This window comes from Tripterygium wilfordii, chromosome 19, assembly GCF_013401445.1.
Source record: "Tripterygium wilfordii isolate XIE 37 chromosome 19, ASM1340144v1, whole genome shotgun sequence".
In the NCBI taxonomy this organism is placed as follows: domain Eukaryota; kingdom Viridiplantae; phylum Streptophyta; class Magnoliopsida; order Celastrales; family Celastraceae; genus Tripterygium; species Tripterygium wilfordii.
In genome coordinates this window covers 10,041,456-10,047,455 of record NC_052250.1, presented here as the reverse complement: position 1 = coordinate 10,047,455, position 6,000 = coordinate 10,041,456, and positions in this window count along the sequence as shown.

The following is a 6,000-nucleotide window of genomic DNA, read 5'->3' as shown; positions in this document are numbered from 1 at the left end:
CTCGGAGTCTCGGAGGCCGACAGAGGAGAGAAGACGGGTGCCGGGGCTTCGCTGTAAAAAAATTACAGCAGGCCCCGTTGTAATAACCATTTTAAACAAAAAAAAAAATTTATTTTATTTTGAAAAAATTATAGATGTGTAGTTTATGGTCTAACGAATCTAACGATATTTTTTTTGTTCAAAACAAAAATCATATGATATATGAAAAATGCTTAACAATTTTAGATCGTCGTATGTAAACTCAAAACATTCGGTGTCTGGATCATGATGAATTTGATTTTTGTTTCTAACAAAAAATATATCGTTGGACTCATTAGATCATAAACTACACATTTATAATTTTTTCAAAATAAAATAAAAAAATTTTGGGATTCAAATTATCTACGGCGGGATCTGCTGCAATTTTTACTACAGCAGACCCCTGCCACCCAGAGAAGACTTGACTTGGAAGCGCATGTCAGATGTGGTGTTCCCACTAAAATGTCAACGATTCTTCATCATGACGATAATAATTGCTTATCCAATTATGTTTATTGATGACAAATATTCAATTAGGGGACCGTTAAATACACCATTGTTTTTCTTAAATACAACCCTATAAAGTTTTAGAACCTTTTGGACTATAATGCTACTTTACAAAATGATTAAAAAGTACATACTCAAAATTTAATATGAAAAAAATATTTAATATTGTTAAATACACCCCTAATTAAAGAGTTTCACTACCATGATGAGTATCTCACATCGAAAAAATTGGGATACCAACTCTAGTTTATAAGGATCCAAGGCACCCTCACCTGGTAAGCCGATTTTCTGGGTTGTAGTTCTACCTTGGGCCTTATGGGTCGGGGTGGGTATTCATCATTGGTGCTTTCATTGAGAGAGTCACGTTCCAGGAGAGGGTTGTCGTCTGAAGGGCGAGCGGAGCCGCCGTGGAAGTCGGCTGTCCAAGGGGGTGGTTTGATGAGTATCCCACATCGAAAAAATAGGGCTACCAACTCTAGTTTATAAGGATCCAAGGCACCCTCACCTGATAAGCCGGTTTTCTGGGTTGTAGTTCTACGTTGGGTCTTATGGGGTGGGGGTGCCTTGGATCCTTATAAACTAGAGTTGGTAGCCCTATTTTTTCGATGTGGGATACTCATCATACCACTAATACTCTATCTTCTCCGTTGGAATTCTATATTGCATATGCCGTCATATACAATCGGATGCTTGCAATCATGAACTTTGATGAGAATTTTAGTACCACCAATACAACTACTACGATTTCATTCAATATTTTATGAGAGTTCCACTACTATTTCACCAATACCACTACCAGTATGATTTGATGAGAGCTCCACTACCACCAAATCACCCATACTATTACTTCAATTTCATTCTAGTAGAGTAGAATTGGTCATCAAGCTCCAATCATAAATTTTTATGATTTTTATTGCAGGTCCTTGAAACGGTAGGTATGATCGTCAATGGATCTAGAGAGAGATGTTGTCAACCATGCAAATAATGATAATTTATAGTGTATAGTTGATTACACTTCGAATTTCGCAACACATGAGGTACTTTCAAAAATTTGTGTTTTTATTTAGTCTTATTTTTTTTTCTTAGTTATTTAAAAAGTTAATGCTCAACCTCATAGATGTTCAATGGCAAAGATGCGATGATAAAATGAGCTCGTGAAGTTGCAAGGAGGAATGGATTCGTATTAGTGATCAAGAGGTCGACAATGACTGAGAAGCAAAGAAAACCTCAACTTACCCTTGCATGCGAGCGAAGTGGAAAATATAGAAAGTTTGTCGAAGCTGATCATGATATACCCGAAAATAAGAGAAGAAAGGGAACCGAAACAAAAAATGTAACTGTCCATTTACTCTAAGAGGGAATAAAGTTTCAGACAAAGACGAATGGATGTTGCATGTAGTGTGTGGAGTTCACAATCATTTAGCGGTGGTGAATATGGAGGGACATTCGTTTATTGGGCGGTTGAGTCTTGAAGAAAGTAATCTTGTTGCCGACATGTCAAACTCTATGGTACGACCCAGAGACATCTTAGCAACACTCAAACAAAGGGATCCTAATAATTGTTCTATCATGAGAACTGTTTATAATGCACGTGTAAAACATGGTGTGAAGGAAAGGGCGGGTAGGAGTCAAATGCAACAATTGTTGGGAAAGTTGAAAGAGAGAAAATATCTTGAATGGCATAGAAGGAATGATGATACACAAACAGTGAGAGACTTATTTTTTGCACATCCAACAAGTGTCGGCTTGTTACGTACCTTCCCTGAGATTTTGATAATGGATTGTACGTACAAAACAAACCGTTACCAACTTTCGTTGCTTGAAATCGTTGGGATAACATCTACTAACTTGACATTCTCAGTTGCATTTGCCTACTTAGAGGCTGAACGCGAAGAAAATTACATTTGGGCACTATCGAGATTGAGAGAATTGATGAATGAGAATGAACTGACTAGATGCTTTGTCACTGAAAGGGAGTTAGGATTGATTAATGCAGTTTCAATAGTTTTTTCAGATGCACGACAGTTGCTATGTAGGTGGCATATTGGGAAAAACGTGTTGGCTAGATGCAAAAAATTGTTTCGCACTACATAATGGGAGAAATTTAATAGTTGTTGGTCTAATTTGACATGTTCAACAGATGAGTCAAGCTATATTCGAAATCTAGCTGCAATGGAACAAGAATTTTCTTCAGTTCCACAATCATTGAGTTATATAAAAGAGACATGGTTGTACAACTATAAAGAAATGTTTGTGTCTGCTTGGATAGACAATTATCAACACTATGGTTCTACAACGTCAAATAGGTGAAAATTTTATTGCTCGTTTGTTTGAGAATGTCATAACATTAATTTACTTAAAAAATTATGATTTACTAATATGATAATTTTCTTGCAAGGCTGAGAGTGCACATTCGAAATTGAAAAGCAAACTTGGCTCAAGTCAAGGAAACTGACACATGCTGGAACAAGATCCATACTCTTTTAGAGTTTCAACACACCGATATAAAAGCATCATTTGAAAAGAGTATGAATGTGGTGCAACACAACTTCATACCCAGGGAATTCAGGGAGCTTAGAGGGTTTGTGTCTATTACTGCTTTGGAACACATCCTGAAAGAACACAAAAAGGAGGATGGCATTGGCTTACCTAATTCAAACACATGCGGTTGCCCGATTAGAAAAACTCATTAGTTACCTTGCACCCATGAGATTGTAGAGTATAGACTGGAGGGATGTCCTATAACTCTATCATGTGTGGATATTCATTGGAAGAAGCTGCAAATAATAACAACTCATAAAAAATCATATGATGATATAGGGAATACTCACGTCCCTGAAACACAGATACCTTCTGTTGTGGAAATCATTGAAAGGCTCGATGAAGCTGGTGATCATGAAAGACATATTTTGATCGGGAAGTTGACAGAGATTTTACGACCTGAGACAACCCATTTAGTAGAGCCAATTACTAAGTTGAAAACCAGAGGACGCCCAAGTTCAAGGAAACATCATAAACTAAATAGTTGTACCCATAGCGAACCGTCTGCATTTGAAAGGAAATTGTCGATAAATGAAAGTGTGCATCCCCCTACACACAATGTCCGTCCAAAAAATCATGTACAACGGAGGCTTGAGCGTCCACGTTTGAGTTATCAAAATCTTATTGTAGGTTTCTGTAATATCCTGGTCTAATTTTACACTATTCATAGTATCTTCTCGTGGTGGTTGAGGTGGAGGGAACCTCTGTGTTGGTGAACCGGTATTTGAAGGAGTAAAAATTAAATTGTGATAAAATTATAAAAATATTTTTAATAAATGGGGAATTTTAAAGGAAAATTTTTAAAGTAAGAATTACTTAAATCGGATTTAAATTTGATTTGTTATGAATTTTTGAAGTTAATTATAACAATTTAGTTAGGGGCGTTTTTGACAGATGGGTGTTTTTGGTAAGTCAAAGTTATTATAAAAGAAAACTTAAAATCAAAAAAAAAAATAATAAATAAAAATTCTTACGCAGTTTCTTCTCTTCTTCCTTTTCTCTCTCCCGTACATCTTTGTTACTATTCATTTTCCGAGTCCGACGACGGTGAGCGACACCACCGGTATCAAAAGAAGCGTATTGACGAGACGAGTATAACCCAACTTGAATCACGTCGATCGGAGTTGTGGTTAGGGAGATATCAGAGTTTGAAGTTCCGATTTCCTCGGATTTCTTTTGGTCGATCCGGCCGATTCCGGCAACGGTTTGACGTGTTTCAGGTACCTATGAGTTTATCTCATCGAGTTCTTCAATTTGATATAAGATTTGACAGGTTTGGGTGGTCGGATCGCCGGCGATGGGGTTAAATGGGTTTCCGGCGAGTTGACCGAGTCAGGCCGAGTTGACTCGGTTGACCGGAGAGTTGACTCGGCTGGGTACTATTTGACCCGATTTGACCCGGTCGGGTACTATTTGACCCGGTTACTGACCCGGTTACTATTTGACTATTGACTTTGACTCGGTTACTATTTATACGTTGACTTTGACCAGTACTATTTGGCCGTTGACCATAGTTGACCGACCGTGTTTTTACAGTATTTACATATATCGTGTTTTTCGGTGTAGACGGTGGTCACGGTTGAGATTCGGAGCGGGTTAACTTTTGGAGTTAGGGGTTGTCTGGGACGCGTGCTTGGTTTTAGCACTCTGATTTCCAGGTAGGGGTTTCCTTACTCTTGCATGTGACTTTAGAGTTCCGGTTTACGGACTCTGGTGATATTATGGTTTTGTCGGTTTCCGGGGGTGGAAATACGACATATTTTGCATGTTGATTTTTATTCCCTGTTATATATATATCACTGTTGGTATGTTTTCTGAGAGTGAGGTGATTGGAGGTGTTGGATGTGGATGTGGATATGGATGTGGATGTGGATGTGGATTGTGGGCCCATATAGGCGCCCAAATGATCAGATATGGATTTCTGATGGATGATATATATACATATACAGACCGGATATATACCGGTGGACCGTCTGAGATGGGGTGCATCACAGGGGACGCCCTCTGGTGTAGGCTATGCTATCGGGATACCCGATCCTCATCCAGTTTCGGTGTGGACCTGGATTGGGAGACACCCTACGGGGATTAGGGTGGGTCCAGGGGTGTGATGGATTGTTGGAGATTGATGTGGTGATTACAGTGTTGGATAGCCTTATCGGCTACCATTTCACTTGATTGGATTGGTGTATGGATTTCTGGAGACCAGTGTTGGTGGTTCCAGTGTTGCTTAGCCTTATCGGCTACTGTGCTATTTGGTTGACTTACTGATGGATGTATATTTCCTGTATTGCATACTATGCGTTTCATTTCTGGATTTATCATTATTATTTATGGGTATTGGCGTTTCCTCTCTACGCCCTACTGAGCTTTGTGGCTCACCCCTCTTCTTTATCCCCTTTCAGGTGAGTTGGATGTAGGTGATGGCGGTCAGCAGCGGGATGCGTGAGCTGGTGTGTAGCCTTGGGCTGACTCTTAGTGGGTGTGGGAACTTTTTGTATTGTATTTGTATATATCCTATATGGTTTGGTATCGGGTAGATACGTTTTATTCTTCCGCTATTGTATATGTATACAGGTGGATGTACCTTGTGGATAGTATGGTAGTTCTTATTATTATTATTATTATGTCTGTTGGGTTTAGTCGTAGATTTGGGATCTGGTTCGGGGGATGGGGTGTCCCCTGCCGGTCACGTCCCTGTGGTATAGGTATACCTCGGTGTATCTTAGGAGAGAGGGGCGTGACAGTTTCCCTGCAGGTCTACATCCGTATATTGAAAGTGTCCAAGATGTCATTTCTGATGGGCATTGTGGCTTTAAAGCAATTGCTGGGTTAGTTGGCTATGGTGATGATGGTTGGTATAGAGTGAGGACAGAGCTATTAGCAGAGTTAGACTCACATCCAGTTACATACGAAAGGTTGTATGGAGGGGATTCC